Source organism: Episyrphus balteatus, chromosome 2 (assembly GCF_945859705.1).
Source record: "Episyrphus balteatus chromosome 2, idEpiBalt1.1, whole genome shotgun sequence".
Lineage (NCBI taxonomy): Eukaryota > Metazoa > Arthropoda > Insecta > Diptera > Syrphidae > Episyrphus > Episyrphus balteatus.
This window is the reverse complement of record NC_079135.1, coordinates 61,478,005-61,492,421: the sequence shown is the minus strand read 5'-3', so window position 1 is coordinate 61,492,421 and position 14,417 is coordinate 61,478,005. Positions and strand designations below refer to the sequence as shown.

Genomic DNA, 14,417 nt, shown 5'->3' with positions numbered 1-14,417 from the left:
ATTGCATTCCTAATCTAATGCGTCACGAAGGCATATCATCTTCGGATCTTAAAGTAGTTTGTAACCTTTTTGGTAAACATTTTCAATCCGTTTATTTAGATAGTAATCCAAATCCAAATATAAATTTCGATAACCAATTTAATGACATTGATAGTTGTCTGAATATTGGAAGTTTACATTTTTCAATTGAAGAAATTGAAAAAGCTTTATCAACGATCAAAGTAGACACAAGACTTGATATTCATATTTTAATATTTCAAAAAAATCCTACGTACTTCACAAGAGAATAGTATTTTTAAGCTCCACACAAAATTTCAGCCCAATCGGTTAAAAACTGTAGGAGTAAGTTGGTCGCCCGATGGGAGCACAGGATTTTACTATCATCCTGAACTACACCGCTATTTAAAAAATTTCACATCATTAAAAAATTTAACATTAGCCTATTCTGTTACCTATTAATATATTTAATTAAACTAAACAAACACCAAAAGAAAATAATGTTTCTTCTTTGTTTTATACGCTGATGAAAATGACTCTCGATTTCGTGGTTTACAAGGTGTTATTACCCCTTAAAATATATAGACTTTTTAGTTGCCAAAGGTAATTCTATGTTAGGATTTATCTTGCGCAATTCAAAGGAATTCTGTGATCCTCACTTTTGGAGCCCTTTGTACGAAGTTCACTCTTTTAGAATTGAGAAAATTCAAAAACGCTTTACAAAGGTATTAGTAAAAAGGCTTCATTGGAACATTGATATGCCTTCCTATGAAACAAGGTGTAAATTATTTGGAATCTTGCCTCTTAATATTCGTAGAAAGTTCTCTGGAGTTATGTTTATTCGTGATGTTTTAACTAATCATATTGATTGTTCGGAAATTTTGAGCTTAATTAACTTCAATGTTCCTGCGAGGATGCCTAGAAACCAAAATTTGTTTAACATTCCATTCCACAGAACAAATTATGCTGCTAATGAACCATTGACCAGGTGCTTAAAAGAATCCAATTCTGTTTGCGATATGATCGACTTTTGTCTTGGTAGATTTTATATTGATTTTGACATTTTTTTTTGTAAAATGTGTTTTGTATATTTAAGAAAAGTTTGATTTGTGTTCCTAGAATTGATTTACTTTTTTACTTCAATAATTTTGTTTGTATAAAATTACAACTTTACAGAATTTTGATATACAGTATTTTGCCGTACAGAATTTTAAAATACAGTATTTTGACCAACCAGAATTTTGACTTTCAGAATTTTGCTCGTACAGCATTTTGCACAAACAGAATTTTGACATACAGAATTTTGGCATAGATACAGTATTTTGAATACAGAATTTTGCAACACACAGAATTTCGACCCCAACCCGTACCTTTGGCGTGCCATACAGTTTCGATCTAGTTTTCTAGTGACTACTAGAAACAAAAATAAATAATTTTAAACTGCGCAGCATTTTATTTGTAAACGTAAAAATTCATTTATTTAAAATGCAAGCTGAACTGGATTAATTTGACAACATGTTTCTAAGAGGATCCTTAATGTTATTAATTTCGAAAAATAAGGACTCACACGCTCGCACTGTAGGAAAAAAAAAATATTTTCAAGATAGCAAACGCCAACACTTTCAAGCAGCTACATATGTACATACATATATGTATCGGGAATTGATTTTCATGTTTCCTTTAATTTAGATGTGATTACATTCTTCGCCGTTTTGAAAAATTTTTGAGTCCATATCGAGTTAGATTGCACTTCGTTCAGCTGCATTTCAATGTCTTCAATTTTCACCAATCAAATTTTGACAAGCTAAATTTATCAAAGGATTTCATATCAGACGTGCGGTTAACTATGGTCGTTCCTTTTATACAAAATAGTAATTTGTAACTATTTGAGAGCTGAACATCGTTCCTAAACTCCTTTTGAAGATACGAACTATGAGTTGATCCCTCATGAGATCGTTTATGTGTCAAAATGGACATTTTGTTTACAAAACAAACGAAAATTCTTCGACCTCTGATCTAATTACCGATAAAAACCCTTTAGTTAATTTTAATTCTTTTGGTTTTTCAGATAAATTCAATCCGTTGTTAAATTTTTTTAAGTTTCAAAATTACAGTTTTCCAACATGACAAATTTACAGCATTTTCATGTACCTATTTTTCTAGTAACGATTTTTTTTATTGTTGTCACTAAGTGAAGAAGAAGAAAAGAGTTTTAAAGTGGAACAATCTCAAGAAAAATCTTCACTGGAAAAATCGTGGAATGTCGTTGGTGGAGTGCCGGAAATATTTCATGGCGTGCCACCAATGGCATGCGTGCGTGTTATGTGGACCACTAAGATTTTGAGACATCAAACATTTCTATTTCCAATATCTTTGAGAAAAATATTATTTTTGAAAAAAAAATTTAAATATATAAAAAAATGATCTGAAGAATTCCGAACAGGACTGAAATCAGCAAAAATTTTACCCCAACCTTCAACGTCGGCTAAGGCTGTTACTAAAACAAACACAAACAGCCGTTTCAGAATTTGGAGGCGGCTCGAGTATTTGAGCTGCTTCTAAATCTAGAGATGCCGCGAACATTCGGCCACTATTCGGTATTCGGCCTATTTATTCGGCCGAATACCGAATACCCCAACGGAGAAGAAAAAAGACATAAATTACACTGGCTAACAAAATTAAACTTTCTTTTTGTTGCCGAAACAAAAATAAACTTTTCTGAAGGTTTTCAGTGTGCTGAGCTCGAATCCGAAGTCAAAAAAAAATTAATCAGCTCCCGTTTTCAAAATATTACCGTTAGAAAATGCTGTACTTCGGACCTTATTTTTTGTGTAAGGAAATTTTTTTGAGCATATTTGGTAACGGTTTCTATAAGAACTAACTATTTTCTATCTTTCAAGACCTGTTTAAATCTTTTCGATATCTTTTTTAATGCCATCTCGGGCCTCAGTTGTTTTGCATTTTATATGTACCTTAGAAATTGTATCTCCTTTTTTATATATGAAGCCAAACCCACTTACTTCGTTTCTCGCGCAATAATAAAGACTAGCCGACCCCGCCCTCGAAATTCGAGCGCCAATTTCTTCATTTTTTTTTATTTGCAACAACTTTAAACACAATTATACCAAAATAGTTTCATTATTTTGTATAGTAGTTATTTGTTGTTGCGATTAACTACACTTTTTGAAAACAAAATACACAGGTATATATAACATACCTACTTTTTGATATTTTTTAAACCTGATTTAGATATTGTTGAACTACGTTTTAACTGCACTCAACTACGTAAAAAAAGTATCGAAAAAGAAAGTGCAAAGTGTAATCGCCTTAATGCCTTGTGTTTGCACCTTGCATTTTGCAATTCAATTCAACCTGTTTCATGTTCCATTCATTCAAATTCCATCATTCAATCATTCAACTTCCACCAGTTTCACTCAAATTTGTCATTGTAGGTTCTCGTCTTCGCTTAGCTTGTAGAAGTTTAAATTTCCGGAAGGGAGAGGGCGTTATTTATCGCACTTCCAGTTTGGAATGATATTTTGTGGTAAGGTTTCCATTAAAATTTTAATGAATGCGTTCAGATACTTATTAATGATTAAAGATAGGTTCACATTTATTAAAGGTGCGTTCACAACAACGTAAATACAATGACTAAAAAGTGAAAAAGTGGGAAATTTACAAAATTAAATTTGTTTTATTTCTTTCTAGCAATATTTGTTTTTGTAAAAATTTTTGGAAAAAACTACCAAAAATTTTTTTGGAAACCAAAAAATAAGCTTTTTGCATCATTATTTTTTATTTTGTCGTCGTAAAAACTGTCATAAAATGAGTTTGAAATCTATCACTTTTTGACTTTTCGCAAAAAGTTGCCGTTGTAGTTATACTTTTAAAGCCTTAAGGCTTAACTACAATGACCTAAAAAGTGAAAAAGTGGGAAATTTACAAAAGTTAAATAAATTTATTTCTTTAAAGCTCCATTTGTTTTTGAAAAAAAAACTACAAAAATTGTTTTTCAAACCAAAAAATAAGCTTTCTGCATCATTATTTTTAATTTTTTGGTCGAAAAAACTATCACAAAATGTGTTTGAAAATGTTGACTTATTGACTTTTTGCATAGAGTGGGAAGTACATTTGCTCAAAAAGTGAAAAAGTACAAAAGTGAAAATTTTCAAACGCATTTTTGTATGGTTTTTCGGGCTGGAAATTTAAAACAAAAAATGCGGACACTAAATTTTTTTTTGCATAAAAAACAATTCGTTAAAGGTATAACCACAATGGCCTAAAAAGTGAAAAAGTGGGAAATTTACAAAAGTAAAAAATTTTTATTTCTTTCTACCGCTATTTTTTTTTTTTGGAAAAACTACAAAAATTGTTTTTTAAACCAAAAAATAAGCTTTCTGCTGGAAGGTATAAGGAAGAAAAAAGACGTTTTTGTTAGGTTTCCCTGAACCTCATAAGAAAAACGCTTTGCCATGCGGCGATAAAATATTAGTGACTTTTATTCAAAAATGTAAACGTCTAGAAGTGAAAACTTGGTAAAATGGTAAAGGAACTGTCAAAGTCAGCTATTACATTAAGCCTCAAAAGGCTTGACTCTTTTTTCGAATTTTCTTTTGATACACAGCCACACAAAAAAAATAAAAGTTCTGACCTGGGGTTGCGACTAAGTTTTTCATATAGTTTTTCAGTTTTTGGGTCGCTGAAACCGAATCCGGAGTCCGTTTTTCCCCATCACGTCAGGTTTTCGAGATAACCTCAAAAAATGTCACGAAAACAAAAAAAAAATTTTCTGATCTGGATGTGCAAATATGTTAAGCATATAGTTTTTGGACCGTTGAATCCAGATTCGAAGTCAATTTTGCCCTATCACGTCAGGTTTCTGAGATATCCTCAAAAAAATGTCAAAACCAAAAAAACTAAATTTCTTATCTGGGGTTGTGTCTAGGTTTTTCATATAGTTTTTGGGTTGCTAAAACCGAATTCAAACTCTATTTTTCCGTATCACGTCAGGTTTTTGAGATATCCTCAAAAAATGTCAGATTTTTTGAGTTTAGACATTTTTTGAGGATATTTCAAAAACCTGACGTGATACGCCAAAATAGACTTCGGATTCGGTTTCAGCGACCCAAAAACTATATGAAAAATTTAGTTGCAACCCCAGATAAAAACTTTTGTTTTTTTGGTTTTGACATTTTTTTGAGGATATCCCAGAAACCTGACGTGATAGGGCGAAATTTGACTTCGAATCTGGATTCAGTGATCCAAAAACTATATGATTAACATATTCGCACATCCAGATCAGAGAAACAAATTTTTTGTTTTCGTGACATTTTATGAGGTTATCTCGAAAACCTGACGTGATGGAGCAAAACGGAATTCGGATTCGCTTTCAGCGACCCAAAAACTATATGAAAAATTTAGTCGCAATCCCAGGTCAGAACTTTTATATTTTTTTGTGTGGCTGCCCTACTAATTTTGCTTCTATAATGCTTTAAAAAAGCAACAATTGCATCTGTAAAGCTTTATAGAACCAAAATTGTTTGTCGGGTGTGTAATCATTCTGTGAGGCGCGTACTATTACACGATGCCTCTAGTCAAGGACTCAAATTTGACATTTATCTTTTGAATTAAAATTTGTTGTTGTTGTATCGCACCAAGAAGCAAAAAGAAATGTGAGGGAATGTTGAAAAAAGAAAAAGTGGAAAAAGAAACGTCAAAAAAGAGTCTCGTACTCACGACCCACGACTCTCCGGTCGGATAATTTTTTCATTCATCTTTTTTCTCTTTTGCACTCATTATGTTTAAAAAGAGTCGCGCCTCTTGAGGCTTCATGTAATTGCTGACAAATTCTTATGTTCTTTCAAGAGAGAAAAGGAGAAAAGGTATCAAAAGTGTTTACAAAAGATTGGACCTTAGTAATAGATTTTATTTTAATAGAATTCGATTTTAACAAAAAAATTCATGGTAATAAAACAAACATCTTACTTTCTAAACTTAGATAACTAAAACAATGAAAGTTAACCATAGTTTACGTGCGATCTTAAAACAACGCACCAATGTGAACCCACCTTAATGTTTTTTGATTTTCGCTGAATGCTTTCATTCATTCATTCAGTCATGAATGACATTTCATTCCAGTCGATTGGAAATTTTCCAATAGAATTCCAGTTGTTTTTGTTTTGTTTTTGTTTTTTTTTTTATTTTGTATCGAATTTTAATTTGTTTAATTTCGTTATTTCGGTTAATAAAAAGTAAAAAAAATGTGATTCTGCACATCTACGCGTCATTCTCTTTCGTTCCGTGTATAATTTATGCCCCTTCGGTTTTTGGTGGCCCGGTAATTTGTACCACAAAAACCATGCTCGCCGTTTAATTATATGATATTGAGAAGATTTAAACAGGTTTTGAAAGATAAAAAACAGTTCTTTTAGAAATTTTAACTAATTATAACAATTTTCCTTACATAAAAGAATAAGGTCAGACGTGCTCAAAAAAATGTGTTTTTGCACGGTAATATTTCAAAAAGGGGAGCTGATTAGGTTTTTCTGACTTCGGATTCGAGTTCAGCACATCGAAAACCTTCAGAGAAGTATATTTTTGTTTTGGCAACAAAACCCTTGTAAACCAGTATTATTATACCAAAATGTGTGTTTAATTAAAAAATTGTAATTTTAGTACTTATAATCAACTGTGGTGAATGAAAACTATTTGTTCCGCATTTATTGGTAGTAAACGATTACGTTTATCTTCGTAGACTATTCCTCCTTCAAAAAATAGTCTTTCACTGTAAAAACGTGTCCCAGCTCCCAGGAGACGAAAGTTTGACTTTAGCAAATGTTGTCAAAATTGGAAATTTTGTAGTATGTGTTGACCACGTTGACAGCGTGGCCGGTATTCAACCAAAGCAATGTTCGCAGCATCTCTATCTAAATCACAGTCACTTACAAAATTATTGGGCCAAGTCTTTATCTTGATTTAAATGTGGAAAAATGAAGAAGGAAATTACCTAATGTGTTTAAAAAATGCATAGAAATTTGTTTATTCTTTGATCCTAGTTATCAAAACAAAACCAATCAAAATAAATTGTTTTTTAAACAGAACAAACAATAAAACTCAGTCTACTCCATCATTAAATTATTGTTGTTTTTAATACCTAAATTTTTTTTATTTAAAATATCTCGATGTCGTTTTTTTGTGAAAAATCTATATAAAGAAAAAAAAAAACACACCTAGTTTTGTAATAATTTATTTTTTTTTTATTCATATTTGACCCAATATTTATGTGGGTGACTGTAACTACATATGTCTGATAAATGTCAGAAAGCGAGCAAAAGTTCAGTCTGGTTGAACTTTTGCTCGCTTTCTTCCGTTTCCTTACCTTTGTCAAAAAAAGCGGACGTAGAAAAACCGTCATTGTGTGAGGTTACACAGGTTTCGTCTGTTTGAACTTTTGTGTACTGTCATATTTATGTGTCAAAACAAAATTAAAATTGGTTATTTGTAAAATATTGTACTTTAAAGAATTAAATAGATGAAGATTTACATAGTTGCAAATATGTAGATGCAACGTAAGCACTCTAAAACTTTCGGTATTCATTATTCTTATGTCCACAATTTTCATTTACATATTTGAAACTAGACGCGGGAACTTCTCCCCAGCTAGTTTCCCAACTCTTGAAATATTGACAGCTCTTCTATTTCTCATAAAAACTGCGTTTGTGTATGAGAATAAAAAAAATAGTTAGAAGCCTGCCCTCTTTTACCAAAACGTAAGGGGGTTACGCAGCAAAACCGCTGACATCTTCATGAATTCACAAACATTTCCACATGATATATTTATTTTAACAGAAACTTGGTTAAATGCTAGCTTTTTAGACACGGAACTATTTTGTCAAGAGTTCTTAGTTTACAGAAAAGATCGCCACACTGGAAATGCAAAGGAACTCGGAGGAGGTGTCCTAGTAGCGGTTCGAAATAAATTTGTTTCTTCTTCCATATCATTCCCGTTTAAGCTCTCAATTGACTTAATCTGCGTTAAAATTTCTTCAATGACTAAATCAATTTATATTCTAAATGTATATATCCCTCCAAAAAGTACATCATCCTCTTATACAGAGCTTTCGATGGCTTTAGATTACGTACTTGACCTGTCTTGCTCCAATAGCAACATATTACTTTTAGGAGACTTCAATTTACCTCACATTGATTGGGTCCCTTCCGATGATGAAACATATCAAGAAGCTTCACTAACATCTTCACAAAATGAGCTTGCTTTATTAGACAAAATTTTGTATACTGACTTACAGCAGATAAGCTGTATTAAAAACTATAAAAATCGAATTCTCGATTTAGTATTTTCCTCTGACGCTATTAGTACTCTTGTTCTAGAGTCTAGAACTGGTATCACTAATATAGACGGTTACCATCCACCTTTGGATAGGTATCTTCTTTGACTGGAGTAATCATATTACTGAAAACAGTAACGATTTTGATTGCTCTTACACTCTTGATTTTAAAAAAGCAAATTTCGAATTGCTTTCTGAAAACATATCTAGTTCAGGGATAGAAAATATACTTACATTATCTAATATTGATGAAGCAGTTACAAATTTTTATAACATCCTTAACAGCTGTCTTGTAAATTCCCTTTCCATGAAAAAATCAAATAATAATAATAATTTTAGTCACCCTTGGTACACAAAAGACCTAAAAATACTTAGAAATAAACGAAATAAAGCATGGAAACTTTTTTTAAGAACCCTTTCACCAGTTGATCACGCTTCTTACGTTGAACTATTTGAAGAATTCAAAACTCATTCAAAAAATTTGTACACCGACTACATGATTGAGAAAGGAAATTCCCTAAGAAAAGATCCAAAGTCATTTTGGAACCTTGTTAACTCAAAGAAAAACTCAGATGGATATCCAGCAAATTTCACTCATGAGGATATTACATTACATCAAACATTTGACATTTGCAATGCTTTCGCCAGTAACTTTCGTAATTCATTTGTTAATGAGACTGTTGATGTTGACGAAGTCTATTTCAAAAATTTACATTCATATTCCGAAACGAGCTGTACGAACATCCCTGTACTGCAAAGTACTGTGTTAGACCTTCTTTCATCCTTAAATGATGATTGTTCTGCTGGCCCAGATGGTGTGCCACCAATAGTATTAAAAAACTGTAGAAACTCCCTAGTTCAGCCTCTAACATTTTTATTCAAACTTTCCATCAAGTCAGGAAAATTTCCCTCCATCTGGAAAAAGTCATTCCTCACTCCTGTTTTCAAGAAGGGTGATAAGACAGATATAAAGAATTATAGGCCTATTTCGAAACTATCCTGCATTCCAAAGGTTTTTGAGCAAGTTGTTTGTGATAGTCTAGCATTTTATAGTAAAAATCTGATAAGTGAAAAGCAACATGGCTTTGTAAGAAAAAGATCTACTACAACTAATCTTCTTAGCTTCTTAAATAAATGTTCAAATGCATTAGAAAAGGGTAATGAAGTTGACTGCGTTTACACTGACTTTTCAAAGGCATTTGATCAACTTAGTCATAAAATAATAATCTTCAAATTAAAAGCTTTTGGTTTTCCACGTATTTTTATTGCCTGGGTTGAATCTTATCTTAACCAAAGATCCTATCAGGTCAAATTTAGAAACTGTCTTTCAGATATTTTCATAGCCAACTCTGGAGTCCCTCAGGGAAGTCACCTAGGCCCATTTTTATTCATTTTAGCTATAAACGACGTAATCTCGGGCATAACTTCAAGTGATATTCTAATATTTGTTGATGATATGAAGATTTTTAAAGAAATTAAGTCTGACAATGATCGTATGCTTCTACAAAGCGATATTAACAGTTTTAATGTTTGGTGTGGTAAAAATGGCCTTTCACTTAACCCAGCTAAATGCCAAACAATTACATTCTCGAGAAAACGAGTCATTAATACTTTTGATTACTACATCTTGCAACATAAACTTTGTCGAGTATTTAGTTTCAAAGACTTGGGTGTCCAATTTAGTTCAAATTTAGGATTTACTGAACACATCAATTTTATAGTAAATAAAGCGAGCTCAATGCTTGGTTTTATTAAACGTTGGGCAAAGGAATTTGATGATCCATTTGTTACTCTATCTTTGTACAACTGCTACGTTCGACCCCATCTTGAGTACGCTTCTCAAGTATGGAGTCCTTTTTATGAAGTTCATAAAAACCGAATTGAATCTATTCAACACAATTTTGTACGCTTCGCTCTAAAAGGTCTTCCTTGGACCGATCCTTTCAACTTGCCACCTTATGAACATCGTATTCAACTTCTTCAGATGCAAACTTTAGCACAGAGACGTGTAAATAATGATTTAATCTTTCTTCATCAGCTTATTAATTCCCAAATTGACGCTCCTGATCTATTAGCTTGTATTGGTATAAATTATCCGGGTGGATCTCACCTCCTACGAAGATTTGAACCTTTGCATATCGACTTTCATAGAACAAACTATGGTATTAATGAGCCTCTTAGTCGCATGAGTAAACTTTTTAACTTGAACCATTCATCCTTAGACTTTAATTTGACGAAAATGGGTTTAAAAACATTGTTTCGAACCAGTGCTCCACAATCGTGACTGTTAATCAATGTTTTAAATAAATCATATAATGTTGGATTTTTTGTACTTATAATTGTATAACTTGTAAATTTGTTCGTAATTATTTTGTTTTATATTGTGCATGTGGGAGGTTGTATTTTTTGTTTACTAACCACTAACATGCACTTATGATGAGCCTCTGATCGTAGATAAAAGCTTGTTCTAAGCTTACTACATCAAAGAATCTGAAGTGAAAAAAAAAAAAAAAAAAAAAAAAAGAGAAAGCGTTTTTTATTCGCACGAATATTCAGAAGAGAAAATCTCTTCTTGATATCAATACAGAAGTCACTCAAAATGACTAATACTTACCTACTTATGTCGTTTTCGAGTGGTTTCACTCAAGGATTCAATCATTCTTAAATCCAATAAAACAGTCCGATTCGCTTCCACCCAATTCTGAAATTTTATATCTGTATTGTTGAATAATCAAACAAATGTTTTTTGCTTTTCTACTACGAAATTTGGTTTGACGTTTTATTATTTAATGTCGTTTTCGATTGGTTTCACTCAAGAATTGATTCATTCTGAAATCGAATGGAACAGGTCAAATCGCTTCCACTTAATTCTGTTTTTTTATTTGTCTGAAATTTCAAATGTCAAATACTTGTATTATTTTTTTCTTGCAAACGAAAGCTATGGCGTTAGAGTTGGAAAATTATGAATCACTAGCCGACCCAGCCCTCGAAATTCGAGTGCCAATTTCTTTATTTTTTTTTATTTGCAACAATTTTGAACACAATAATACCAAAATAGTTTCTTTATTTTCTATAGTATTTGTTGTTGTTTTCTTACGATAAACTACACTTTTTACACAGGAATATATAATATATCTACTTTTTGATATATTTTAAACCTGATTTAGATATTGTTGAACTACGTTTTAATTACGCTCAACTACGTAAAAAAAGTATCGAAAAAGAAAATTCAAAGTGTAATCTCCTTAAGGGCATTGTGTTTGCACCTTGCATTTCAATTCAATTCAACCTGTTTCATGTTGCATTCGTTCAAATTCCATCCGTCAATCATTCAACCTCCACCAACTTCACTTAAATTTGTCATTCACACTTCTTTTTTTTTTTTCATTAAGCTTATAGGAACATGAAAACAGACCGAGTTCTTTTTGCGATTGTGTGTATGTCCTTTGACAACAATTTTTACACGTACGTCAATCTGAAATCAAAACAGCTTCTGCAAAATAAAACCAGAGATTCCTTTGATCAATAATTTAGTTTATTTTCTTCGGTAATATAAATTCAATTAAATCAAAATCAATAGGAAATTGCAGATATTATTAAGATCTGAGTGAAGATGAAGTAGAGAGTTAATTATTTTGGCAGTATGCTGTCGTTTTACAGAGACAAAATATCCTGAAGAAAATCACGGGAAGAAAAGTCACAGTAATTTGACTTTTTCACAATAACTATGCCAGGAAAAAATATATTTTGATCGCAAACTGTTTTTTTTTTTTAATTTATTTTATATTTTTCCGCAATAAAAAAACGATATTCAATTAGAATTTACTCTTTATTTGAAGTTGGTGTTCTCAAATTAACAATACGAAGAATAAGAAAACTTTCAGCTTGACGTTTGAGAAATGTCAAATCTTCCAGGAAAATTTTAATGAATGCGTTCAGACACTTAATAATGATTAAAGATATGTTCACATTTAATTAAGGTGCGTTCAGGTGTATTATATTATATACAGTAGTAAAAAGGTAATCCGTGGTACTATGTCATGAGAAGCGACATTTTTTAATCAAACAAATCAATTCTTAAGGCATTACCACGACAACTGTGTCATACAACAACGTTTTTTTGATGTTAAAGCCATAACTACAATCAGGGGCGTACACACCATTGGGGCAAGTGGGGCGGTGCCCCGGGGTCCCCAATACGCTAGGGCCCCGTAAGGAGACAATGCAGAGAAGGCAACTGGTTATAGATACTTGACATGAATCACTTCGAACACAAGAGAGACAAATTATATTTTTCAGTGAATTGGTAGCCAGCCATATAATATTTCATCTAAAAAAAAGAATTACCTCAGGGGTCCCAAAAAAATAAATTGCTTTTTTGAAAGAAAAATTACATAATATCTTGGGGCCCCAGAAAATATTACTTACATAATTTAAGTGACTAACAAAAGATAGGTATATCAGGGGCCCAAAAAAAAAAAATAAGTGGGCGTATACGTACTTTTTTATTTGTTCTTATTTTCTATATCAAAGTGGCCCCAAAAATTTAGTCTTGCCCCGGGGCCCCGAAAGCTCAACGTACGCCCCTGACTACAATGACCTAAGAAGTGAAAAAGTGGGAAATTTACAAAATTAATTTTTTTTTATTTCTTTCTAGCAATAGGTATTTGTTTTTTTTTTTTTAATTTTTGGAAAAAACTACCAAACATTTTTTTTGAAACCAAAAAATAAGCTTTTTGCATCTTTATTTTTTATTTTGTCGTCGTAAAAACTGTCATAAAATGAGTTTGAAATCTATCACTTTTTGACTTTTTGCAAAAAGTTGCCGTTGTATATACTTTTAAAGCCTTGAGGCTTAACTACAATCTGCATCTGCATCATTATTTTTAATTTTTTGGTCGAAAAAACTATCACAAAATGAGTTTGAAAATGTTGACTTATTGACTTTTTACATTAAGTGGCTTTTAACTACATTGGCTCAAAAAGTGAAAAAGTACAAAAGTGAAAATTTTCAAACGCATATTTGTATGGTTTTTCGGGCTAGAAAATTTAAACAAAAAATGCGGAAACCATATTTTTTTGTATAAAAACAATTTGTTAAAGGCATATCTACAATGGGCTAAAAAGTGAAAAAGTGAGAAATTTACAAAAGTAAAAAATTTTTATTTCTTTTTAGCGCTTTTTTATTTTTTTAGAAAAAACTACAAAAATTGTTTTTTTAAACCAAAAAATAAGCTTTCTGCATCAATATTTTTAATTTTGTGATGGGAAAAACTGTCACAAAATGAGTTTGAAAATGTTCACTTTTTGACTTTTTGCAAAAAGTGGCCTTTGTAATTATACCTTAAAGGCTTAGAATCTGAGCCTTAACATGTTCAACAGTTGGATACATGCTTAAAATAAGCAAAATGTATTACTTTACCTTACCAAAATTGAAAAAGAATGCTATTCAAAATACTTATGGCGCTTAAAAAAGAGCACTTCTAATAGAAAAAAAACTGCCTGAAAGCCAAATTTCACTCATATGACTTACTTTGACCACCATGAGATTCACCATAACATACTTAATAAATAACCATTAACTTTACTTATATAAAGTTTAACCGTAAGAAATTATTCTTATCAGATCGAGAATTGTAAATTAGTCAAAATAATTATGCCGACGACTGTATATGTAACCCAAAAAGTATTAGAAAATACTCCAGAATTTTTAACCGTGTACACAACAATAATATTAAAAATTTTTAGTTGATACAAAAAATGTATTAAATTTTAATACAATTGTATTTTTTTTCAATCAAAGTTGTATTTAAAAATAATACAATTTATATTAGAATTTAGTACCTAATGTATTAAATTTCAGGTATTGCATATTAAAATGTAATCTTTTTATATTAATTTCTAATAAGAATTTTATCAAAAGATAATACAAAAATATTTCAATTGAATCCCAAGTGTATTGAAAGTTAATAAAAGTATAATTTTTCCAAAATTAATTACTGAAAATAATTATTCTATCATAAATAATATAATAATGGTAATATTATTTTCTTTTTTGTCTGTTTCGCAAACTGT

The 14,417-nt window shown here is 31.2% G+C and overlaps 1 protein-coding gene across 2 annotated transcripts in view; it reads left to right on the top strand.

The window, feature by feature from the left end:
* Positions 1 to 14,417, top strand: part of LOC129912757 (uncharacterized) — a 91,359-nt gene that overhangs the window by 16,928 nt on the left and 60,014 nt on the right. The gene's annotated exons all lie outside the window — the stretch shown is intronic.